At 49.1% G+C, this 27,037-nt stretch overlaps 1 protein-coding gene across 1 annotated transcript in view; it reads left to right on the top strand.

The window, feature by feature from the left end:
* KNL1 (kinetochore scaffold 1) overlaps positions 1 to 27,037 on the top strand; it is a 437,074-nt gene that overhangs the window by 147,264 nt on the left and 262,773 nt on the right. The gene's annotated exons all lie outside the window — the stretch shown is intronic.

Raw genomic sequence — 27,037 nt, 5'->3', positions numbered from 1 at the left:
CACTGCTGCATCAGAGGCATATACAGCAGCAGAGTGCACACTGTCCACATCCTTCTGTCCCTGCAGCTCAGATGGCTTTCTGGCATACAACAGAATATCCCCAGGATGATCTTTACCTGTAGGACGCTGAGCTTTCTTCTGAAACCCCCCCCAATCCTTGGATTTTTCAGTGCCTCGGGTGGCACGCTGCGGGCCATCTTGGGCTATAGCTGCAGCTACACGGTCTTCTTTCACCTTACTGCCACGGGTCACGGCTGCACCGGAGCGCTGCATGTCTGGTATTGCTGCAATCAGGGGGTTCTCCTACAGCAGAATCTGGTGTTAAAAATAGGTAATCCGGTAAGGGAAAGGATTAAATGTCAGGATCACAAGAGGGAGCTCCTTGAGACATTCCCTCTCACATGCCCTGTGCGGCCACGTCCCCCCCCCCCCCCCCCTCCACTTGGCCTAGTTGGCTACTATTTAGCCTTGGGATTTTTTTTTTTGCTGTTCCCACTCCTCATGTTTAACACTGCTGTGAGACACCCCAATGGTTAAGATGGAGAAAAGACGTCTGAGAGGGGACATGATAGCAATTTATAAATATCTTAATGGGGATCTCCGCTTAGAAGAAAAGCTGTTCATTCGAAGGAATTGCATGCGGACTCGAGGACATACAATGCGATTAGAGGAGAAGCGTTTTAACCTCAGGCAACGTGGGGGGTTCTTTACTGTTAGGGCTACAAGATTGTGGAATTGTCTACCACAAGAGGTGGTTTCTGCGGGTAGTATGGTGACTTTCAAAAGACTCTTAGACTTACATCTCAAGGATCAGGAGATTGAGGGCTATGTTAGATGATTACAGTCACACACACCTACACAGGTTGAACTGGATGGACTATTGTCTTTATTCAACCTCACCTACTATGTAACTATGTAACTATGTAATATCAGGAGCTGTGTCAGTCAATGAACGAAAGAGAAAATGGGATTTTCTCTGTCGCTCATTGACAGACGTAGTCCTCGTTGATTAATAACCACTCGGGTTATACTGCCCTCTACAGGAGTAGGACTAAACAGGAAAGAAAACGTTCTGGCCACACCCTAGGGGCAGTCCCAGAGGGTATATCCTCTCACTTCCTGCTACAGCAAATCACAGGGTTCATACGGTCATGGAAATCCTGGAAAAGTTTTGGAATTTTTAGATGACACTTTCCAGGCCTGGAAAGGTCATGGAAAATTAGGAAACACACTAGGTTTTGGAAAAGTCATGGAGTTAAATTACTGTGGAGGAGCGGGGAGCGGATGCCTAATTATTTTAATTATTTTATAATTATATTGCCACATACTGTATTTACATTTAGCTGTATTAGCGTCCTTCCGGGTCCGCGGTATGCGCGTGCTGTCATTGGCCAGCAGCAGCCGAAGAGATGACCCAATCGGGCAGCGGGGAGGGCCGGCCGCGGTTTGTCTGGAGACTTTGTGACTGGCTAGCAGCAGCAGTAACGGCCAGGAGATTATCAACCAATGAGGCAGCGGAAGCGTCACTGGAGGGCGGGCCGGCCGCATGAACGTTATGATGACGCGGAAGGGGGCGGTAACCGTTTTGCGCGCCTTCCAACCCCCCTGCAATGCTTTCCAAACCCCCCCTTAATTCTCTCCAGTCCCCCCCCTCCCCCCCCCTTCAGCTCCTCCAGTGCTCTCTGCTTCCCCTGTGCACTTCTATCTTCTATCATGTCTGCAGTCTCTGACCTTCTCTTGTATCATGTCCGCAGCCTCTGACTACCTCCTGTATCATGTCCGCAGCCTTTGACCACCTCCTGTATCATGTCCGCAGCCTCTGACTACTTCCCGTATATCATGTCCGCAGCCTCGAACTACCTCCTGTATTGTGTCCGCAGCCTCGAACTACCTCCTGTATCATGTCCGCAGCCACTGACTACCTCCTGTATCATGTCGGCAGCCTCTGACTACCTCCTGTATCATGTCGGCAGCCTCTGACCACCTCCTGTATCATGTCCGCAGCCTCTGACCACCTCCTGTATCATGTCCGCAGCCTCTGACCACCACCTGTATCATGTCCGCAGCCTCTGACCACCTCCTGTATCATGTCCGCAGCCTCTGACCACCTCCTGTATCATGTCCGCAGCCTCTGACCACCTCCTGTATCATGTCCGCAGCCTCTGACCACCACCTGTATCATGTCAGCAGCCTCTGACCACCTCCTGTATCATGTCAGCAGCCTCTGACCACCTCCTGTATCATGTCAGCAGCCTCTGACCACCTCCTGTATCATGTCAGCAGCCTCTGACCACCTCCTGTATCATGTCAGCAGCCTCTGACCACCTCCTGTATCATGTCAGCAGCCTCTAACCACCACCTGTATCATGTCCGAAGCCTCTGACCACCTCCTGTATCCTGCCTGCAGTCTCTGACCTTCTCTTGTATCATGTCTGCAGTCTCTGACCACCTCCTGTATCATGTCCGCAGTCTCTGACCTTCTCCTGTATCATGTCCGCTAAATGTACAGTGTGTGTCGTAAAACGTTTGACATTTCGAACATGGGAGAGGCAGCGCTGTCTAGCCACGCTAAAGGTGCAAAGCACCAGTCTGCAGCTGCGTGCTTGACAGCTTCCAATCCGATCGCTGGCTTTTTCACCCGTGCGCCTGAAGTGACACCGGCTCCCAGCTGCGGCAGCGGTGCTTCCATCTCATCCACTGTAAAACAAGGGACCATTTTGAGTCGCGCTGTATCCAGAAACTAAACCCTAACTGCAGAGGTACTGTACACTACAAAGATTGTCATTTATTTTAGTAAAAATATGCTGGGTGTGACATGGATTTTCTTCTTATTTAACATGTATACATAGACATTTCATGAAACATTAGGTCATGAATATTTACGTGAAGTCATGAAAAAGTCATGGAAAAGTCATGGAATTTTATTGGTGAAAATGTGTATGAACCCTGAAATCAGTTTTTTTCTGTCTAGTTAGGAGTAAGGACCTAGATGCCTTGCTAGGATCTTCGGTCCTGGCAGGATTTTTTTCTTAGAAAGATTTTTTAGACAGCTCTTTTCTCCAGTTTCCTGTGAGATCTTCAAGCAAGTAAGCTGGAACTGGGCGACAGGCTGGATGTTGAGATCCAGTGGTCACCCCAGTTCAGCCTACGAGCGCGTGCAGGTCATAGCTCCGCGCTGGGTCGGCCGCGACACAGTCCCACTGGACAGGGACTGGCCCTGCGAGTTAAACGTCTCACCTGGACGCCAATGACCAACAGAGTCACGGCATCCATATTGGTCGACAGCCCCCCCACCCCGGTGGAGAGGGGTTCTGTCAGGAGTTGGCGCCCGCCTGGTTCCGGTATGGTGAGTAGTATGTTCCCCCTCTCCCCTTGTCGGGTTTGTGGTGGACACGGGCCCCTCTCTGGAATGGTAGGATGGATCTCCCCTCTATCATATAATAAGTCACAGATCCCCCAATTTGAGTGTGATTTTTGTGTAAAATAACCAGGAGGCTTGGTTTGGGAGCTGACGATCTAAAGTCATTGTAAGACTGTAAGGATGACTGAAGTCAGTGGCAGCACTAAAAGGGCGTTACTATTGAAGTATAAGGTATCCTACCTGTCAGAGGGCATGCGGCCCGCCAGGGTCCTGTACCGCAGGCCAGGCTTATCACTATCCAGGGTGAAGTTTGTGGGGCTGATGCACTCCCGCAGGCCGCTAGGCCGAATACAGCAGGCCGCTGCTAGCCGCCGCTATCCTAACAGGCCGCCGCCATTGGCTTGCAGATCACACGAGGCTGCCATATTGGCGTAGGCTCGTGTCTCCAGCATGGGGGCGGCCATGTTTGAGGTGACCAAACACCTCGTGGAGCCAGGGGGAGGCGCCGGAAGGTGTGTTAAGGGGGGCGGAGCCGCCTCCTTTACCCAGGAAAAAGGGCCAAAGACTTCCTGTCTGTAACAGGACAGCACTGAGCAAGCTGATAGAAAACTTCTGTGCATCAGGGATGAGCCTTGGGGTCTCTCTCTCTCTGTGAGGTCCAAAAAGGCAGGTAACACTGAGGGGCGCTGTTGCGCTGGGGGATTAAAAAAAAAAAAAAAAAGTTTTTTACTTTGTCATTTTTTTTTTTTTTTTTCGCTGGCAAATGTCTTGTATAATCATTGACCCTGCCGCATATGTATTCCCACCTCATCCCCTCAAGGTGGCCGCAGGACCCTCCAGTACCCCACTTGTTTTTAATGCATTATCGGCAGTTTTGGAGTCTTTGGTATCCCGGGTGTTGGTGGCCTGTCAGGGACGGGGGTCAAGAAGCGACCCCCGCCTACCCCTATTTTTTATCTGATACTTCAGATATGGATTCGGAGCTGGTCAATGCAGCTGCAGGTCCCTCTTATGGGGCTGTTGTCTCAGGTAATGTCTCCTCAGCAGTGAGGAGAACGTTTCTGCCTCCGCCATAGCACAAGAGTGGTGGATGCACTAGTTGTATCCGTCCGGGAAACCTTTAGTCTTGAGGTTACACCGGCAGAGGTAGCTGAGACTGAGATTCCTTTTTGGTACTTGTTAGCCTACCAAAAGGGAGAAGGATTTTCCTTTACCCAAATGGGGTCGTTTTGAAACGAACCCCTGCTATTTCCAAACGCATGGCTAGGCGCTATCCATTTGAGGAATCCCTCTTTAAAGGATAGACGGTACCACCTGTAGTGGACTCACCAATTTCCAAATAAAGCCACCGTTATCCCGTTGGAGGATGCTGCGTCCTTTAGGGATCCGGTGGATCAAAAAAGTGGAAGCGGAATCCCGCGTCATTTTTTCCCTGATAGGGTCAACCCTTAGGTCAGTGGTTGCCATTTAGTTTGGTTGAGATTATAAAGGATCTCACTGGGGGCAAGAGCACTGTCTTGCCACAGACTGTTAGGATAAAAGGACCTCTTAACTAACGAGGACCTTCCTTTTCTGCTCATAAAGAGTTTGTTCGTTCCGCGAGGGCGGGCGATAAGGCGAAACCCTCCAAAGCCCCTTCAGAGGGTTTTCAAAGGGCGCTGGTCGGCTAAACAAAAAGTCCGGCTCAGCCAAGCCTGAAGAATACAGCCTGATGCGCCCCTACCCATCTCTGGGGTGGGGGGATGTCTTCACCGGTTTCCGGATCCATGGCTTGCCAGAACCCCGGACTAAGGGGTTAGAAAGGTCATACGGTGAGGATACAGGATCGAGTTTCGATCACTTCCACCGGTGCGTTTCTTCCCTTCTAACATTGAACGGTTTCAGGGGTTCTATTCGAACCTGTTCACAATGCCCAAGAAAGAGGGCAAGGTGCGTCCAATTTCTGGACTTGGGGGAAAATGGAGTCCATCCGAACAGTGGTGGCCTCCCTGCATCAGGGGGATTTCCTGGCGTCCATAGACATTTAGGATGCCTATCTTTAGATCCCCATCATCGCAGGACATCAGCGTTTTCTTCGCTTTCCCAAAGATCATCCCTGGTTCCCACCAGGAGACTGAACTATCTGGGCCTAATGTTGGATACATCCTGGACAAGAGTTTCTCCTTGCGGAGAAACTCCAGAAGGTTCAGTCAACGATTCGGATGTTGCTGTCCGTCAATTGGCTGGGACTGATGGTGGCCTTCTTAGAGGCAGTACCGTATACCCAGTCTCATACCCGAATTCTGAAGGAGATTCTTTTCTAATGGAATCAGAATTCCGATTCCCTGGACAATCGGATCCGGTTGAGCGAGCGGACCAGGGAGTCTCCGATGCTCAACCAGGGGAAGTCATTCCTTCCGATAGTATCCAGGTTACCAATAAGGGTATCGGAACTGAGAGCGATCAGATTTTGTCTGATTTACTGGACCGAGCAGCTCTAGAGCAGCCCGATTCGGATCCAATCGCACAATGCCACGGTCGTGACTTATGTCAAGAAAAGGGCACATAGTGTCCTGGTGGCCATCGAAACGACTAGCATCTTTCATTGGACGGAACGGTTTGTTCCGGATCTCCCCGCAGTGTTCACTCCGGGGGTGGGAAATCGGCAGGCAGATTATTTCAGCCATCAGATTCTGGATCAAGGGGTATGGCCTCTTCATCCAGAGGTTTTTCACTAACTGTCCCTTCATTGGGGCACCCCGGATGTGGATCTGTTGGCACCTTGGCTCAACAGGAAGGTGCGGAGGTTTGTAGCTCGCACCCGCGATCCTCTAGCGGACGCAGCAGAAACGCTGATCGCCCCGTGGGGGCAGTATCAGCTACGGCATGCCTTCCATCCTCTCAAGTTACTGCGGGAACTTCTTCGCAGGATAGAGGTGGAGGGAATTCCAGTTATTCTGTAAATTCCGGACTGACCACGTCGAGCCGGGTACGCTGACTTGGTGAGGCTAGTCGCGGACGCTCCTTGGAGACTTCCTCTCAGGGAAGATTTGCGGTCTCAGGGACCGATCTTCCATCTTGCTTTACAATCGCTGGCTTAATGGCCTGGCCATTGAGACCCAGGTACTGAAGGGCAAGGGAGTGTCAGCTTCAGTTATTCCTACCTCTAGTTAAAGCAAGGAAAGCGACTTCCAGCACATGGAAGTCTTGTATTGCGTGGTGTGAATCTCTTGGATTTCCCCCACATACCTATTCGGTGACCCGAATCTTGGTCTGTCTGCAACAAGGGGTTGAGCAGAAACTGTCCTTGAGCACGATCAAGGGTCAGGTTTCAGCGTTAGCAATCTTCTTCAGAAACCTTTGGCTAATCATTCCTTGGTGCGGAATTTCATCCAGGGGGTGCGACATCTGGCTCCGCTAGTGCGTGCACACTTACCGCCTGGGATCTTAATTTAGTGTGGTCGGTTCTTCAGAAACTTCTCTTTGAAGATATTAGGGAGATTCCCTTGCTTACATTATCCCAGAAGGTGGCCTTCTTGGTGGCCATTACTTCTGCACGCAGGGGGTCAGAACTGGCCGCATTATCTTGTCGTTCCCCATATCTGATGGTTCATAGGGATAAGGTGGTTCTTCTTCCGAATCCATCCTTCCTTCCTAAAGTGGTTTTCAGAGTTTTCATCTGAATAAAAATATTGTGTTACCTTCCCCGTGTCCTAAGACTAGCCATCCTTGGGAGTTTGCATTACACTCCTTGGATGGGGTTCAGACAATCAGGGTACACTTGACTACTACGAACTTGTTTCGTAAGACGGACTCACTTTTTGTGATCACGGATAGCCCTAGAAGGGGGTTGCCTGTGTCTGCCGCGACCATATCTAGATGGACCAGTCAGACGGTGGTACAGGCTTATTCTATTAAGGGTCGGAATCCTCCGTTCCCTGTTAAGGCGCACTCTACTCGGGCGCCTAGTGTTTTCTGGGTCTTCCGCCATCAGGCGTCAGCGATCCAGGTTTTCAAGGCGATGACTTGATCGTCGGTTCATACCTTTACATCATTTTTAAAGTTGATGTGATGGCATCGTCAGATGCCTCTTTTGGCCGCGAGGTTCTGCAGGCCGCAATCTGAGAAGACTGTTGGTCTACCTCAAGGGTTTGTTGGGTTTTTCACTAAGGTCTCATCTTTTTGCTCGAGGAGTCCTTGATGCTTCTGGTTGGCTCCGGTTGGGCCTTCTGGATTTTGATTTCTGTTATCCCACCCCTCATTTGTGGTACTGCTTTGGGACGTCCCGAGTTGTTATTAATCAACGAGGACTACGTCTGTCAATGAGCGACAGAGAAAAATGGATTTTTGTAAAATCTTACCGTAAAATCCTTTTCTCTTAAGCTCATTGACAGACGTAGTACCCGCCCCTCTGTTTTTGAGTTGGGTTGGGTTAAATTCTCTAAACACTGCTTTGTGACATAACTGATTTGCTGTAGCAGGAAGTGAGAGGATATACCCTCTGGGACTGCCCCTAGGGTGTGTCCAGAACATTTTCTTTCCTGTCTAGTCCTACTCCTGTAGAGGGCAGTATAACCCGAGTTGTTGTTAATCAACGAGGACTACGTCTGTCAATGAGCTTAAGAGAAAAGGATTTTACGGTAAGATTTTACGGTAAGATTTTACAAAAATCCATTTTTCTCTAGCGCTCATCGACAGACGTAGTCCTCGGTGATACACCACCTTCGGGTTATGTTACCTCCGCAGGAGCAGGACTAGACAGGAAATTAAAAAGCTCTGGCCACACCCTAGGGGCAGTCCCAGAGGGTATATCCTCTCTCTCTCTGCCTCAGCAAATCAGTTATTTTCTGTCTAGTTAGGAGTAAGGACCTAGATACCTTGCTGGGATCTTAGGTCCTGGCAAGAAATTTTTTTCTAAAAGGATTTTTGGACAGCTTTTTTTCCTCCAGTGTTCCTGTGAGATCTTCAAGCAAGAAAGCTGAACTGGGCGACGGGCTGGATGTTGAGATCCGGTGGTCACCCCAGTTCAGCCTACGAGCGCGTGCAGGCCATAGCTCCGCGCTGAGTCGGCCGCGACAAAGTCCCATTAAAGGACTGAACCCGCGAGTTAAACGTCTCGCTGAAACGCCAAAGACCATGAGTCACGGCGTCTGTATCGGTCGACAGCCCTCCCGCCCCGGTGGAGAGGGGTACTGTCAGGAGTTGGTGCCCGCCTGGTTCCGGTATGGTGAGTAGTATGTTCCCCCTGTTTTCCCTGACGGGTTTTGTGGTGAACGCGGGCCCCTCTCTGTATGGTAAGAAAGAGTTTCTTTCTATCCTATAACATGTCACAAATCCTCCTATTTTGAGTGTGATTTTATGTGTGCAAAAGCCAGGAGGCTTGGTTTGGGAGCTAACAATCTATTGTATACATGTTTTAAAGATGTAATCTGTGGCATTCTGGGAATCTTATGGGTTAAGTATAAGCTACCTACCAGTCAGAAGCCATGGACATGTAGACTGCCTTCCAAGTCAGATCTCCAGCTAATAGCAGGCCTCCCGAACGGCCATGCGGTCCGCCAGGGCCGGCACCGCCAAACACGCCATATCCCCATGCAGAGAGAGTGTTGTGTGCCTGCAGCACACCGCTAGTCAGCACAGGCCGCCGCCATTTTTTTTGCTGGATCGCACGAGCCGCCATTTTGGCGTAGCCTCGTGTCTCCAGCATGGGGGCGGCCATGTTTTAGGTGATTCTACACCTCGTGGAGCTTGGGGGAGGCGCCGGAAGGCGTACAGAGGGGCGGAGCCGCCTCCTTTCTTCCTGGGCAGCCAGCCAAAAGACTTCCTGTTTGTCTAAGACAGCGCTGTAAGCTGTTGCAGTTCAACTCTGAACATCAAGTGGTGAGCCTGGGGGTCTATCTCTCTCTCTCTCGATCGATAGGGATCCCTAGCAGGTAACACTAAGGGGTTTTTTGTGGCGCTGAGGGTCAAAAAAAAAAAAAAAAAAAAAAAAAAAAAAGTTTTTCTTTACTTTGAATTATATCATCCAGGAAGTAACTGGAGTTATTATGGACCCTGCCACACAGATTCCCCCACCTGTTTCCCTCGAGGGGGCCTCGGGACCCGCCGGTGTACAGAGTATAGAGTCATTTACAGCAATTTTGGAGTCTATGGTGGCTCGGGTGGAGGCGGCCTGTCAGGGACGGGGGTCAAGGAAGCGACCCCCGCCTACCCCTATACTATCTGACACCTCTGACTCTGATTCAGAGATGGTCACTGCAGTTGCAGGTTCCTCTGCAAGGGCTGCTATCCCAGGTAAAGCCCCCTCAGACAGTGAGGAGGACGCTTCTTCTCCTGCTATAATTCAGGAAGAAGCATTGGTGGACGCACTAGTTGTGGCAGTGCAAGAAACCTTAAAACTTGAGGCTTTACCGGCAGAGGCAACTGAAACAGAGAGGCCTTTTGGGACTAATAAGCCCATCAAGACGGCGAAGGCTTTTCCTGTACCTAAATGTTTTGGAAATCAGATTAAAGGAGAATGGGAACATTCTAAACGTACCTTTACTATTTCCAAGCGTATTGCTAGACGCTATCCGTTTGAGGAATCCATCATTAAGAAATGGACGGTACCACCAGTCGTGGATCCGCCTATTTCCAGGCTGAATAAAGCCACGGTTATTCCAGTGGAGGACACTTCGTCCTTTAAGGATCCGGTGGATCGAAAGATAGAAGCGGAGTCCCGCACTATCTTTTCTCTGATAGGATCAGCATTTAGACCAGTAATTGTTATTGGTCTAGTTTCCCAGACACTTACAGAATGGGCGAAGATGGTACGCCAAGATCTTAGGGGAAAAGATATTCCCCAGGAGACATCTGATTTGATAGAACAGATCATACAAGGGCTACGGTTTATCTGTGACGCAGCCTTGGACACTACTCCCTTGTTAGGGCATGCATCTAAATTAGCAGTGATCCTCAGACGTGTGCTGTGGTTAAAATGCTGGTCAGCTGACCTAGGTTCCAAAAAGACTTTGACCAATCTCCCTTTCCAGGGGAATCGTCTATTTGGAGCCAACCTAGATGAAATCATTAAGGATGCCACCGGGGGCAAGAGTACTTTTTTGCCACAGGCTGCAAAAGCTAAGGAACCTCGCAACAAGCGAGGACCTTTCTTTACCGCCCATAAAGGACACCCGGCTGGTACTTCCGGGAAAGGCAAGACTCCTCCAGGAGGGTTCAAGAAGGGCTGGTCGGACAAGCAGAGGACCAACCCAGCCAAACCCGAAGTAAAGGAGTACACAGCCTGAAGGTGCGCCCCCACCCAATTTCAGGGTGGGGGGACGTTTTCACCGGTATTCAGGACATTAGATCGAGCATCAACCACTACTACCGGTGCGATTCTTCCCTTCCAACATTTAAGTACAGGAAGCGGTAGTTACCGTTCCCTGTATAGATCTTTTCCTTTACCTTTTCCTAAGATTAGTCCCGATACCTCACAGGAATCGGATCTGATTGACCAGATAGGCCAAGTAGCCTCTAGTCGGGTGACTTCGGTCCCTGAGGTTCAACCAGAAAAGATCACCTTGCCTGATAACTATCAGGTATCTGATAAATGTGTGGGAACAGAAAACGACCAGACTTTCTCGGATGGTCGGGGCCAGATACCTCTAGGGACGCCTGGTTCAGATCCAATCAGCGCCAGTGGTCCTAGAAATTCTAGGCTGGCCTCTTCAAGCCGGCCTGGCCGACTTGGACAGGTTAGTCGCAGACGTTCCGTGGGAACTTCGTCTCAGGGAGTGTCTGTAGTCTCAAGGACCTATTTACCTTCGTGCTTTACAGTCGCTGGTTTTAATGGCCTGGCCATTGAGACCCAAGTACTGAAGGACAGAGGTTTGTCTACTTCTGTCATTCCTACCCTTATTAAAGCAAGGAAAGCGACTTCCAGCAAAGTCTATTATCACACATGGAAGACTTATATTGCGTGGTGCGAATCTTTAGGATTTCCTCCACGTACCTATTCGGTGTCTCGAATATTGGCCTTTTTTGCAACAAGGGGTTGAGCAGAAGCTAGCCTTGAGCACCATCAAGGGTCAAGTTTCAGCATTAGCAATCTTTTTTCAGAAACCTTTAGCTACCAAATCCTTGGTGCGGAATTTCATCCAGGGGGTGCGGCACCTGGCTCCTCCAGTCCGCGCGCCCTTACCGCCCTGGGATCTTAATTTGGTTTTGTCGGTTCTACAGAAACCTCCCTTTGAAAACATCAGGGAGATTCCCTTGCTTACTTTATCCCAGAAGGTGGTCTTCTTGGTGGCTATTACTTCTGCTCGCAGGGTGTCAGAACTGGCTGCATTATCATGCCAGTCACCATACCTAGTGATTCATAGGGATAAGGTAGTACTTCATCCTAAGCCATCGTTTCTTCCTAAGGTGGTTTCAGATTTTCATCTGAATGAAGATATTGTACTACCTTCCTTGTGTCCTCAACCCAAGCATCATCGGGAACATGCGTTGCATTCCTTGGATGTGGTTCGGGCAATCAGGGTATACCTGAAAGCTACGGAATCATTCCGTAAGACGGATTCACCTTTTGTGATCACGGATGGCCCCAGAAAGGGTTTGCCTGCATCTGCCGCGACCATTGCCAAATGGATTAGACAAACGGTGGTACAGGCTTATTCTATTAAGGGTCAGAGCCCTCCGTTCCCTGTTAGGGCGCACTCCACTCGAGCGCTCAGTACTTCCTGGGCCTTTCGCCATCAGGCGTCAGTGGTCCAGGTATGTAAGGCGGCCACTTGGTCGTCGGTACATACCTTTACTAAATTCTATAAAATTGATGTGACGGCATCGGCGGATGCCTCATTTGGCCGCAAGGTTTTGCATGCCGCAATTTGAGGAGACCGGTGGTCTACCTCGAGGGTTTTTTTCTGTTTGAAAAATTTTTTGTTGAGTCTCATCATTAAGGATGAGCATTGTAAACTTCTAGTTGGCACCGGTTGGGCCTTCTAGATTGGGATTTGATTTCCATTTTCCCACCCCTCAGTTGTGATACTGCTCTGGGACGTCCCGAAGGTGGTGTATCACCGAGGACTACGTCTGTCGATGAGCGCTAGAGAAAAATGGATTTTTTGTAAAATCTTACCGTAAAATCCTTTTCTCTTAGCTCATCGACAGACGTAGTCCCCGCCCCTCTGTTTTGGAGTTGGGTTGGGTTAAATTCTCTAAGCACTGCTTTTTCACATAACTGATTTGCTGAGGCAGAGAGAGAGAGACTGCCCCTAGGGTGTGGCCAGAGCTTTTTAATTTCCTGTCTAGTCCTGCTCCTGCGGAGGTAACATAACCCGAAGGTGGTGTATCACCGAGGACTACGTCTGTCGATGAGCTAAGAGAAAAGGATTTTACGGTAAGATTTTACAAAAAATCCATTTTTTACCTACCGTAATATCCATTTCTTTGATTTTCATTGACGGACACAGCACCCACAACTCTGTGGAGTTGTGTTCTTCTGAGTACCTATAGCAGAGAGAGGGAATATATCCCTTGGGACTGCCCATAGGCTAATCTTATGTTAAATTTACCAAAGATTGTCTGAATACTTGTGTACAGCACTCTCAATAGGATAGCAGCAGTATTAGGTTAATATATATTACCATCTAGGCACGGTCATCCCCTTCGTTTTTTTTTCTTCAGAATACAAATTGGCCTAAATTTTATGAAGAATTTTTTTTTTTTTATCTTTTTACATTTTTTATTGGATATAGTTTATTGCAGAACGTAAAAAAATATTGTATTTTCTCTTTCGTTCACTGATAGACACAGCTCTATGTCTTTTAGACCATTCGGCTTATGCTGCTCTCTCTTCAGGAGTAGGCGGTCCCAGAGGTTATACCATCACTTTCTGCTATAAGACTTCAGTTTTTCTTCCTAGTCAGGAGTAAGGACCTGGCTCTCTGCTGGGATCTGTGGTCCTGGGACATCTTTGCCTTTTTCCAGATTTGTGGACCTTGCTCATTCATGACAGATGGGTCCACGAGTTGATTCGGTTTGGGTACAAGATGGAGTTTTGGTCCTTGCCTCCAGCAAGGTGCTTTCCTTCCAACTTGCGCCTGTCTCACGATCGGCAACTGGGCCTCTACGGGGCAATACAGGACTTGTTGGCACAAGGAGTTATTGTGCCGGTTCCAGAGTCGGAACGTTTTTAAGGTTTTTATTCAAATTTGTTTACAGTTCTCAGGAAGGAAGGCAAGGTTCCTCTGATCTTGGATCTCAAGTCTCTAAACCACTTTGTGCAGGTTCAGAAATTGTGGATGGAATCTATTCGCACGGTAGTAGCTTTCCTTCATCAATGGGATCTTCTGGCTTCTATCAATCTCAAGGACGCGTACTACCTTATTCCAATATATGTCGGGCATCAGCGTTTTCTTCATTTTGCCGTGGGTGAGGAGCACTATCATTTCGTGGCATTACCTTTTTGGTCTCGCCTCCACTCCTCGGGTGTTCACAAAGAGTTTAGTGCCAGTTCTGGCCTTGCTACGGCAGAAAGGGATTATGGTACTGAGTTTCCTGGACAACCTACTTCTGCGTGCAGTCTTCCTCGGCTCTAGAACCTGACTTGGACATTACTGTGCAAACTCTTCAGGCGTTCAGGTGGACACTACATTTTCAGAAGTCTGGGCTGACTCCATCCACCAAGCTGGACTGCTTGGGTCTGACGCTGGACTCCGCATCAGCCGGATGTTTTTTCCTTAGGCGAAACTTCTGAAGCTACAGGATGCGGCTCGGTTCCTGTTGTCCAACCGTCGGTCATCACTCAGGACTTGCATGCAAATGCTGGATCTGATGGTTTCCACCTTCAAGGTAGTTCTGTTTGCTCAGTTCCATACCAGACCTCTGCAAAGGGAGATTCTGTCCAAATGGAACAAGGATCTGTTGTCACTGGACAATCTGATCCTGTTGAGTCGGGGTTCCATTGAGTCTGTTATGGGGGCTCAGCTCCCTGGCGCTTTGTCTGGGAAAATCCTTTCTTCCCCTGTATTGGACTGTAATCACCATGGATGCCAGTCTGTCTGGGTAGGGAGGTGTCTTGGGAGGGTAATCGGCCCAAGATGTTTGGACTCGAGAGGAGTCCAGGCTGGCGATCAACATCCTGGAGATTCGGGCAATTGGGCTTTGTCTGTCTCGATTGACGGATCGTCTACAAGGACGTCCTGTGAGGATACAGTTGGACAATGCTACGGCTGTAGCATATATCAATTATCAAGGGGGCACAAAGAGTGCCCAAGAAGTGGCTGGTATCTTGAGGTGGGCAGAACTATATTTTCCGGCTCTCTGCTGTGCACATTCCGGGGGTGGAGAATTGGCAAGCTGACTGTCTCAATCGGCAGACGTTGGATCTGGGAGAATGGTTGCTTCACTTGAAGGGGTTTAATCACTGTGCCTTCGGTGGGGATCCCCCGATGTGGACCTGTTTGCCTCTCGTCTCAAGAGGAAGGTGAACAGGTTTGTGTCAAGGTCTCAGGATCCTCTGGCCTACACCGCAGATACCCTGATGGCCCCTTGGCAGACATGGGAGTAAGTCGCACATGTGCAAGTCACAAGCAAGTCTCAAGTCTTAACCTTCAAGTCTCAAGCAAGTCCCAAGTTACTGTTGCGAAAAGCAAGCAAGTCAAGTCGAGTCCCTGCTAGAAGTCAAGCAAGTCGTCATTTATTTTGGTCAAGTCACAAATCAAGTCAAAATACTGATCTACCCCAATTTTCACCTTTTTAAATCAGTTAAGTCAGTGGTTAAGAAAGGTTTTATTTTCAACATTAACAAAACTGCTTAGTGCTTTTTTCTTGGCATAATAAAGAATTCCGAAACAGCTCAAAATCCTCCTTCCGGTCATGTTTCAACACCACAGTCACTAAAAACATGTTAAGTATTTCCATTGTTAAACAGCCAGTGTCCTAAAAATCAGAACACACTGAGGTGTTTTAAGTGACTGTGGTGTCAGAAACATAACATGCACATTCATTTTGCTTTAACACATCTTGAGAAAATGCAAATATTTAATAACTTTAAAGTAGTCATTTTGAGTCGTATGTCTCAAGTCAAAGTCAAGTCTCAAGTCATGAATACCAAGTCAAAGTCAAGTCGAGTCTTTTATTAATTTTAGTCAAGCAAGTCTCAAGTCCTCAAACTGGTGACTTAAGTCTGACTTAAGTCAAGTCATGTGACTCAAGTCCCCCACCTCTGCCCCTTGGGGTCAATATCGTATGATTTACTCCTTTCCTAAAATACAACTTCTGTTGAGACTGCTACGCAGAATCGAGGTAGAAGGGATTCTAGTCATTCTGGTGCCATCAGACTGGCCTCGCTGGTCTTGGTACGCAGGCCTGGTAAGGCTGGTAGCAGTTGTCCCTTGGAAACTTCCTTTCAGGGAAGATCTTCTGTCTCGGGGACCAATCTTTCATCCTGCTTTAGTCGTTGGCTTTAATAGCTTGGCTATTGAAAGCCAGTTGCTGAAGGAAAGGGCTGTCTGAGTCAGTGATTCCTGCGCTGTTTAAAGGTAGGAAATCTACTTCCAGGAAGGTTTAGCATGGTGTTTGGAAGGCGTACATTACTTGGTGTGAGTCTTAGGCAGTTTCTCCCTATTCCTTTTCTGGGTCTTGCCTGGTGGTGTTTCTACAGCTTGGTATAGATTGTTTGCCTCTGGGCACCATCAAGGGCCAGATCTCCGCCTTGGCCATATTTTTCCAAAGGCCTTTTGCTGCAAAGTCCTTTTGTGCAGGAAGTTTGCCATCTGGCTCCTCCAGTGCGATCTCTGGTACCTCCGTGGGATCTCAATTTGGCACTGTTGGTACTTCAAAAGCCTCCTTTTGAAAACATTTGTGAACTCCCTCTGCTCACTTTGTCTTGGAAGGTGGCCTTTTTAGTCGCTATTCCGCACGCAGGCTGTCTGAGCTGGCTGCGTTGTCCTGTGGGTCACCTTACCTGGTGATTCACAGGGACAAAGTGGTGTGAAGATATTGGAATGAAGATATTGTGTTACTGTCCTTGTGTCCCAAGCTGAAACATCCCGTTCTTTGGATGTGTTCAGGGCGATTCAGGTGTTCCTGGCAGTGACTGAGCTGATTCGGAAATCCGATTTTTTTTTTTTTTTGGTTCTTACGGATAGACCTCGTAGGGGGCAGGCTGCATCTGCTGGGACCATTTCCAAGTGGATCAGGCAGACGGTGGTGCAGGCCTATTCTATTCAGGTTCCTCCTTTCCCTGTAGTGGCACATTCTCCGAGGGCGCTTAGTGCCTCCTGGGCCTTCCGTCATCAGGTGTCAGTGGTTCAGGTGTGCAAGGCAGCTACGTGCTCGTCTGTACACACATTCAAAAACATTTTATAAGGTACTTACATCTTCGGATGTGGCGGTTGGACGCAGTTTTGCAGGCTGCGGTTGCAGAGGCTCCCCCCTCTTGAGGGCGTAATTTTTTCCTGGTGTTGAGATCCTGTTTTTACCTTGTTAGCTAGGTTTAGCCTTGTTGGGAATTCTGCGTATTGCTCCCACCCCTCATGTTCACACTGCTTTGGGACATCCCAATAGTCTAGAAGACATAGAGCTGTGTCCGTCAGTGAAGTCCCATGGTGATGGTATACCCTCTATGACTGTCTCAGGGGCGTAACTAAAAAGGTTTCCTCCTAGTCCTACTCCTGAAAAGAGAGAAGCATAAGCCCAATGGTCTAAAAGACAGAGTTGTGTCCGTCAGCGAACCTCAGAGAAAAGGATTTTACGTTAAGACAAAATCCCATTTTATTTTTTCAAATTGTTGGTCTTTTTTTTTTTTGTTCATAACAGAAAAAAAAAAAAAATGCAGAGGTCAAATTCTACTATAAGCAAGCTCTTTGTGGGGAAAAAGGACATTCTATTTGTGTACTATATTGTACGACCGCAAAATTGTCAGTTAAAGTAACGCAGTGCCATATTACGAAAAATTGCCTGGTCATGAAGGGGGGTAAATCTTCCGGTGCTCAAGTGGTTAAGAAAACAGATCTGTTGAGTAAGACCGACTGTATATTTTTGTGTATTGAAATGTGCGTTTTTGTTAACAAATTATTTATTTTTTATTCTTTTTTTTTTTTTTTTGCAGGTGTTGGAACAACTAGTTCATTAAGTAATGAGTAAGTATATTTGCAAATATTTTTTCCCTTTCATTGACTTTTGCAAACTTAAAGAGAATCTTCACTGCATCTGAGCACCACCAACCAAAAACACTATTTCTCTTCCGTCCTCCGACAGTCGCCGCCCCTTCACATTCGTCACAATAGGGTTATTGACCTTTACTCCGTAGGAGTGGCTAGACAACAGAATATGTTAATATCAAAGCTTTTAACATACCCCACCCCCAGGGGGTGGTCCCCTCAGTCAATACCCTCCTGCTTCCTGCATTCCTACCTCAGTTTCATTTGTCTAGCTCAGGAGTAGGTTAGACGTTTCCTGTGCTGGGGCTTTTCAGTCTCAGCTTCTTTTTGATTTTATTTGGAGTTTTTTTCTCTTTCTTTACTTAGCTGTTTATTTTCAGCTCTAGTTAGATCTTCTGATGAAGATGATCGTGCGGGGCTGGCCTCCCTGGTTATCCGGGGTTCAGGGCCTGTGGCTTCCCAGCCTGCCATCGAGCGTTCAGCTAGGTTTCCCTGGCAAATATGAACGACCCATCACTGTCCGCTGCAGGGATGCTGCGGTGAGGTGGCTACCTCACTGGACGCCATGCGGTTTCGCACCGCACTTCCACTGCGTCCTGGCTGCGACTCTGCCTGTCCTTAGTGCAGCAGTTTGATCGCTTGTGCGGGCTCCCCACGCCGTCCGGATGGTAAGTGTATTTCTGTGTGGGGACCTGTCTGTCTTGGGTGTCAGTCTGGGACTGTGGAACCCTGCATGTCTGTGCATAATGTTGAGCTCCCTGTCAGTATAGCTGCTCTCTGTGGGCTGCAAGGGGGGGGGGGGGCTCTCCTGCTCTGCTCTGTGTAACAGGCTGTGTGACATGCTGTGTGCTGTGAAGGACACGCCCTCACCCAGTTCTGGGGTGGGGGGACGTTTGCTCGGTTTTCTTCAACCCTGGCTGGCCCGCGTTCGGGACAGGTGGGTTCAGGAAATCGTTCGATCTGGGTACAAGATCGAGTTTCTCTCTCGGCCGGCGGGCAGATTTTTTCCCCTCAAATCTTCAGCTGTCTCCGGAGCACTTGCGGGATCTGCACCTGGCGGTGCGGGACCTGCGGGCTCAGGGAGTGGTGATTCCAGTGCCTCATCGGGACAGATTTCGGGGTTTCTATTCAAATCTGTTCACTGTGCCCAGAAAGGAGGGCAAGGTACACCCGATTCTGGACTTGAAAGCTCTGAACCGCCTTGTGCGGGTTCGCAAGTTCCGCATGGAATCCCTGCGCTCGGTGGTGGCTGCCCTGGCTCCGGGGGAATTCATGGACTCCATCGACTTGAAGGATGCGTACCTTCACATCCCCATTTTCGAGGGTCACCAGCAGTACCTTCGATTCGCCATTGCGGAGGATCACTACCAATTCGTGGCGTTGCCCTTTGGTCTCGGCTCCGCGGGTTTTCACCAAGGTGCTTGCGCCGGTTCTGGCTTTGTTGAGAGCCCAGGGCATCTCGATCCTGGGGTATCTGGACGACATTCTGGTTCGGTCTGCGACCAGTCAGGGCCTGGTGAACGACCTGTCCGTCACGATGCAGACTCTGCAAGAGTTCGGTTGGACGATAAATTTTCCAAAGTCGACGCTGTGTCCGTCGGTTTGTCTTCCTTGCCTGGGAATGATCCTGGACTCTGTTCAGGCGAAGGTCTTCCTGCCCGAAGACAAGCTCCGGAGGCTTCAAGAAGAAGTCGGGTCTCTCAGGGACGTTCAGTGCTCGTCCCTCCGGACGTGCATGAGGTGTTTCTGGGACTGATGGTCTCGGCTTTCGAGGCGATACCCTTTGCCCAGTTTCACACGCGGGGTCTCCAAAGGGAGATTCTGGCCAGGTGGGACGGGCGATCTCTGGATCTCCAGATTTCGTTGAGTCATCGCACCAGAAGGGACCTTCTGTGGTGGCTCCAGTCCCCGGCGGTGTCGGGGGGCAAGTCCTTTCGCCCTTGCTCGTGGACAGTGATCACCACGGATGCCAGCCTGTCGGGCTGGGGTGGTGTTCTGGGCGTTCTGTCTGCCCAGGGAACTTGGTCGGAGGAGGAGTCCTCCCTTCCGATCAACATTCTGGAATTGCGAGCAATAAATCTCTGCCTTCGGCGTTGGTCGGACAGGCTGCAGGGCCGTCCGGTTTGGGTTCAGACGGACAATGCCACCGCGGTGGCCTACATCAACCACCAAGGGGGCACCAGGAGTTCCCGAGCGGCTCGGGAAGTAGCCGACATCCTGTCTTGGGCCGAGACGCACGTCCCGGCGATATCTGCTGTTCACATTCCGGGGGTGGAAAACTGGCAGGCGGATTATCTGAGCCGCCAGACCCTGGACCAGGGAGAATGGTCCCTTCACCCGGATGTCTTTCTGATGTGCGAGAAGTGGGGGTCCCCAGATGTGGACCTGTTCGCGTCTCGTCTGAACAACAAGGTGGAAAGGTTCGTGGCAAGAACGCGCGATCCTCGGGCAGACGCCTCAGACGCGTTGGTGGCGCCCTGGCATCAGTATCGTCTGATGTATGCCTTTCCACCGATTCAGCTGCTGTCCAGGTTCCTTCGGAGGTTGGCCTCGGAACCAAAAACGGTGATTCTGGTGGCACCAGACTGGCCTCGCCGGTCTTGGTACGCAGACCTCGTGAATCTGGCGGTCGACGCTCCGTGGCGTCTGCCTCTTCGAGACGATCTCCTGTCTCAAGGGCCGATATTTCATCCTGCTTTACAGTCGGTGGCTTTGACGGCCTGGCTGTTGAAACCCAGATCCTGAAGGATAGGGGTCTCTCCCCTGAGGTCATTCACACTTTGATTCGCACTCTACAAGATCTCTGAGTACGTCTTGGGCCTGTCATCATCGGGCTTCTGTGGCTACAAGGTGGATGTTCAGGCATCGGCAGATGCTTCCTTTGGCCGTAAAGTTCTTAGTGCGGCAGTGCCTTAGGGTCCTTTGTTTGGGTCCTGGGCTGTTTGGGGTATTTTTACCCCTAGGTTACTTGTTCTTTCCTGGGTTGTTGCTCCTGTTGAGCAAGTTTTTTTCATGTTGCCCAGTTGGTTTCCTTCCTTTGGTAAGGTTCTTTTCTCTGATGTGGGTATTGCGTTGCCTTAGGCGCGGCTGCTTTTTTTTCCCACCCCTCATGTCTACACTGCTTTGGGATGTCCCTATTGTGACGAATATGAAGGGGCGGCGACTGTCTGAGGACGTAAGAGAAAACTGAATTTTTGTAAAATCTTACCTGTAAAATTCCTTTCTCTGAGTCCTCAGACAGTCGCCGCCCCCGCCCCTCTTTTGGGGTTTTGTTTATGTACTCTACTGCTATGCTACTGAAACTGAGGTAGGAATGCAGGAAGCAGGAGGGTATTGACTGAGGGGACCACCCCCTGGGGGTGGGGTATGGTAAAAGCTTTGATATTAACATATTCTGTTGTCTAGCCACTCCTACGGAGCAAAGGTCAATAACCCTATTGTGACGAATATGAAGGGGCGGCGACTGTCGGAGGACTCGGAGAAAGGAATTTTACAGGTAAGATTTTACAAAAATTCATAATAGAAGTCAATGCAAGTCGCTCCGACTTCGCCAAAAAATAGTGCAGGAACTTTTTTCTAAGCCGGAGCGACTTGAGTGATTAGAACAGTTCTATTGCACAGTATGGGGAGCTACTTGTCAGGCAACCAAGTCGTCTGACAAGTCGGAGTAGTATGAACCGGCTCTTAAAGTGTTAGCTGGAGTTTGGCTTCAATTTTATTGTATCTAAATCTGCTAGTACATCTAACCCTTCCCTTCACCCAGACAGACAATGCTGCTGTCCAAATGTGTCTGTTGCGCCTTCATCCAGAGTGTGGGTACCCTAATACAAGAATTGTGTTAGTAGCCAGATCACCCGAGGGGTGGTGGGGGGGGGGGATTGTAAAGAGGACTAATGCAGACACCTCAATGATTGGTAAGCTGCAATATATTACATTTTTGATTTTGGGTTTGATATCACTTTAGGTAAAAGCTGAACTCCAGGATAAGCAAAAATGTTCTAAATAAAACTATCATGTGTATTCTTGAGTCTTGACATGCTATGTGTATTTCTTCCAGATCTGTGCAGTAATCCAGTGTTTACTTTGCTTTAGTGCAGAAACCTAATATAATAAAAGACCAGTGACTGCTGCTCTCTTTCCATGTGCAGAGTGACTGGTGTTCCTGTAGTTTTCTGCAGGCAGCCAGCAATGAATTGGGCTTGCTGGGTCCCTGTCATTGCGCTGCATAGTCTATATTCAGCACACTGAAGCGGTCACTTTTAAAAGGCATTATCTGGGTTTGCAAAGGCATTTGTTTAATTCTTTTCCTAAACTGGAGACTCTTCAGCTTGTTACAATGTTCACAAAATGTGTTCATTTTTTAGCAGAGCAGCATAGAGGAATGTTCAAACATTCAGAAAGAAAGAGATATCAGATGGTGCATGTCTTCAGTGTCGAGTTTCTTTCTCTCTCTCTGAATGCCCTTCAAATGTAATGTTTCTTTTATACTGTACGTGAACATGATGTAAAACCTTTACCCGTAACCATTTTCAAAGTATTGTAATGATACTAAATATAGTAGGAACACCCATTCTTGTGCAAAACACAACTGCTCCCAACATGCTGACAGAAGGTTTAAAATGGAAATATATATATATATATATATATATATATGGTATGCGGCCTTGCGGCCATGTGCTATATATATATATATATATATGACTTGCGGCCTGCTTGGCCATGTGCTAAGCTTGCCACCTCCCTTGGAAGGGGTGGTTCTGTGGGGGTGCTTTGTCATTTTTTTGACAGCCTTACTGCTATTGTTGTGTGGGGCCCCTGCCCCTTTTTAACGCCGCGGGACCATTAGGGCACGCCGCCCAGGCATTCACGTCTAGCGGGTGGAACCCTTTCAAGGGGGCTATTTCCGATTGTGCCTTTTATGGAGGGCGACCCTCTTGTTTGTTTTGCGGGGTCCAGTAGGTGCTCTTGGGCCCTTGATTGGTGTCCCCTTTGCGGGATCGCAGTTGGCGGCCTCCTCTGATTGTTTTCCGGGTGAGCTTTGTATGTAGGGACCCTACTGGGTCTGCGTCCTTGCACCCTGAATGCTCAGATGGTAAAGATGATTCCTCTGCTCCTCCAGCTGAGCACGAAAAGGCGCTGGTGGGTGCACTGTTTTGTGTCAGTGCGTGACACTTTAAAAATGGAGGATGCGGCTGATGCCGCGTCAGAGGCGTCCGTCCCTTTTGGCACCCACAGGCCCTCCAAAGTGGCGAGGGTGTTCCTGTTCCGCTTACTTTGACAACATTGTCCCAAAACAGTGGAGTTGTCCAAAACGCAGTGGTTCCTAAGCGCTTTTTCATTGTGCTGTCCTTATGAGGATTAACTACGTTTTAAAAGTGAACTTTCAGGACCTCCTTTTGGAGGAACCTGGTCTGGCAAGCTTAGAGCAGGCTTCTCCATACCAGTGGACAAGGCTCATTCAGCACGAAGGTGCGCCCTTACCCGTCTTCGCTGGTTTTTGGAACCGTGGACCTCCCTTGTACAGGACAAGTGGGTTCCACGAAGTCATTCGGTCCTGCTACAAGATCGAGTTTTGCTCTTACCCCCAGCAAGGTTTTTTCCTTCCAACTTGCGCCTGTCCCTTGACTGCTTACAGGGTCTGTTTAGGGCGGTACAAGACCTGTTCCTTCAAGGTGGGACTGTCCCGGTTCTGACATCGGACATTTTTAAGGGTTTTTACTCAAACCTGTTTTACAGTTCCCTGGAAGAAAGGCAAGGTGCGTCCAATCCTGGACCCCAAGGCACTGAACTGCTTTGTGTGGGTGCAGAAGTTCAGAATGGAGTCTATTCGCACGGTGGTGGCATCCCTACGTCAGGGGGGGTTGTCTTACCTCTATCAACTTGAAGGATACACACCTTCACATTCCAATATGCCGTTCACCAGCGCTTCCTCCGCTTTGCCGTGGGAGAGGAGCATTATCAGTTTGTGGCGTTACCCTTTGGTCTGGCCTCTGCTCCACAGGTCTTCACAAAAGTGTTAGCCCTGGTGCTATCATTGTTACGCCAATGTGAGATCGTGGTACTAGGCTACTTGGACGACCTTCCTCTGCGAAAAGAGTCTCCTATTGCTCCGGTGGAAAACCTGGAAATCACCATACGAGCTTGAGGGTATTTGAACTGATTCTGAATTATCAGAAGTCTGCTCTGGTTCCATCCACAAAGCTGGACTATCTGGGTCTGACTCTGGATTTGGCCTTCGCCAGAGTGCTCCTTCCTGTGGACAAACTCCAGAAACTGCAGGCTGCGATTCGTCTCCCGCTGTCCAGCAGATGCTTATCTCTCCGGACTTGCATGCTGGTGCTGGACCTGATGGTGTCTACCTTCGAGGCGGTTCCGTTTGCACAGTTCAAAACGAGGCCCCTGCAAAGGGAAACCTTGGCCAAATTGGACAAGACTCTGCAGTCTCTGGACAATCAGATCTGGCTGAGCTGGGGAACGAAAGAGTCCCTGTTATGGTGGCTTCATTCTCTGGCGCTTCGGCTGGGCAAATCCGTCCCCCCCTTGTATTGGACAGTGTTCACCATGGATGCCAGCCTGTCCGGCTGGGGAGGCATTCTTGGCAAAAATTCTGCTCACGGGATCTGGACACTGGAAGTCCAGACTGCCAATCAATGTCTTGGAACTCTGAGCGATCAGACTGTGCCTGTATCATTGGACAGCTCGTTTTCAGGGATGTCTAGTGGGCATTCTATCAGACAATGCTACAGCCGTGACTTATGTCAATCACCGGGGGGGCACGAGAAGTGTCCTGGCAGCTCTAGAGGTTGCTGGCATTCTAAGGTGAGCAGAATGGTTCATTCCAGCCCTTTCCACGGTACACATTCCTGGGGTGGAAAACTGGCAGGGGGATTACCTCAGTCGGCAGGCGTTGGACCAAGGGGAGTGGTCCCTTTATCCAGAGGTGTATCAGCTGTGTCTCCGGTGGGGGCATCCCTGAGGTGGGTCTGTTGGTGTCTCGGCTCAACAGAAAGGTGCAGAGGTTTGTGACTCGGTCACAGGATCCTCTGACAGACACTACAGACATACTGGTCGCCCCGTGGGGTCAGTATTGTCTGATTTACGCCTTCCCTCCTCAAGCTTTTGCCAAGACTTCTACTCAGGATCGAGGCAAAAGGGATTCTGGTCATCTTGGTGGCCTCGCTGGGCTTGGTACACCGATCTGGTGCGGCTGGTCGCCGGCGTTCCTTGGAAGCTTCCTCTCAGGGGGGGATCTGCTGTCCCAAGGACCGATCTTCCGTCCTGCTTTACAGTAGCTGGCTTTGACGGCTTGGCTGTTGAACACCAGGTGCTGATGAATAGAGGTATAGAGGTTTATCTGAGTCAGTGATTCCAACGGTTTTAAAAGCTAGGAAACCTACTTCTAGGAAGATCTACCATCGTACATGTTAGACATACATTGCGTGGTGTGAGTCTTCTGGGGTATAGCCCCACTTTCTCTGTGGCTCGAATCTTGATCTTCCTTCAATGGGGGGTTGAGCAGAAACTGGCCTTAAGTACGATCAAGGGTCAGGTGTCGGTCTTAGCGGTCTTCTTTCAACAGCCCTTGGCCACATACTCCCTGGTGCATAACTTTCTTCAGGAAGTTAGGCACTTGGCCCCTCCAGTGCAGTCTCCTTTGCAGCCTTGGGACCTCAATTTGGTGCTCTCCGTCCTCCAGAAGCCTCCTTTCGAGAATCTTCGGGAGATTCCCCTGCTTACGCTGTCCCAGAAGGTGGTCTCATGGTGGCTATTGCCTCTGCGCACAGGTTGTCCGAATTTGCGGCGTTATACTGTTGTTCATCTTAATGGTTCACGGGATAAGGTGGTTCTTCGTCCCTGTCCATCCTTCCTTCCAGAGGTTCTCTGATTTTCATTTGAATTTAGACATTTTTTTTTTTTTCCCTGTGTACCATGCCAAATCATCCGAAGGAAATTGCCTTGCATGCCTTGGATGTGGTCTGGGCAATTGGGATGTACCTGGCAGCTACTGAGTCTTTTAGAAAGTCACTCACTATTTGTACTCGTGAATGGGCCTTGGAAAGGGTTGTCCGCTTCCTCAATGACCATTTCCAGATTGATCAGACAGGCAGTGATTCAGACCTATTCCTTCAATGGTCAGGTTTCTCCTTTCCATGTCAAGGCGCACTCTACTCGTGTGCTCAGTGCCTCCTGGGCCTTCCGTCATCAGGCGTCAGTGACGCAGGTTTGCATGGTGACCACCAGGTCGTCGGTGCACACTTACAAAGTTCTATAAAGTGGAGGTTTTGGCATCTGCAGATGCTTCCTTTGGTTGCAAGGTTTTGCAGGCTGCAGTTTAGAGGACCTTTTTGAGGGTGTATAGTTTTTTTTCACATGAGCTCCAGTTGTTTTGGTTGAGCTCCTGTTTACCTGCTTGGCTATATTTGGCTTTGGGAATTTCTTATTCGCTGTTCCCACCCCTCATGTTTAACACTGCTTTGGGACGTCCCAATGGTTAAGAAGATCAGGAGCTGTCATTCAATGAACGAAAGAGAAAATTTTTGATTTACCGTAAAATCCATTTCTTTAATGTTCCTTTACTGACACAGAACACACCCCTCTGTGGAGTTGTAATGCTTCTGACACGGCTTGTAACAAAACTTGAGTCCCTATAGCAGAGAGGGAGTTTTCCCCCTGGGACTGCCCTTAGGCGTAGCCAGACTTTTTTTTTCTACCTAATGTCCTACTCCTCTAGGGGTCAATATAACCAAGTGGTTAAGAGGATCAGTCAAAAATCCCATTTCTCTATCGTTCATTGACAGACGCAGCTCCATATTCTTCTTGACCATTGGGTTATGCTGCCCCCTACAGGAGTAGAACACTAGGCAGGAAAAAACATTACCACACCTATGGGGCAGTCCATGCAGGCATACACCCACACACTCTGCTATAGCCTTCAGTTTGGCCTCTGTTCCATCTTCTTTGGTATTGGAGACGGGCAATCTATCCCTTGTGGTCTTCCTATTGGTATATTAAGGTGTGCTTCTGTTCAAACCTGTCTGTCTCCTTGTTAATTTCTAATGAACATCTGTCCAGATGGCTAGATAATTGGTTCAGGATAATTCTCTTTCTGTACACAATCTCATCCACATGATAATGTAATCGGGGCCCTGACCTGGTCAGGGGAGGCGGGATGTGTCCTTGTGCTGTATATATAGTGTATGATAATCTTCTACCCAGCATTAAGCCTTGGCCCATGTATGGGGGGTGTTATGTTATGCCGGTGTTATTTCGCCTAGATGGATTATTTGCGGTTCTAAAAAAGGGGAACACATGATGTTGAGAGGGGGTCAGACCATCACATTTGATGGTAGCGGCGGCACAATCCCTTTTTCATGGATTTATAATTTAAGGCTGGAACTGGAGCAGCATGCATAGAAGGTCGCTACATTCAACTCAAGTGCAACACTTTGAAGGAAATATTGGAGGTTTGTGGGGGTATTGTCAGCAATAAATCTAAACGTCTCATCATAATCGAGCTAATGGAGCTGGAGAGGGAGAACTTGGTTGCGGC

The sequence above is a fragment of the Pelophylax lessonae genome (assembly GCF_965119305.1).
Source record: "Pelophylax lessonae genome assembly, chromosome: 13".
NCBI classification, from domain to species: Eukaryota; Metazoa; Chordata; class Amphibia; order Anura; family Ranidae; genus Pelophylax; species Pelophylax lessonae.
The sequence above is the reverse complement of the archived record's forward strand: the minus strand, read 5'-3'. Positions and strand labels throughout refer to the sequence as shown.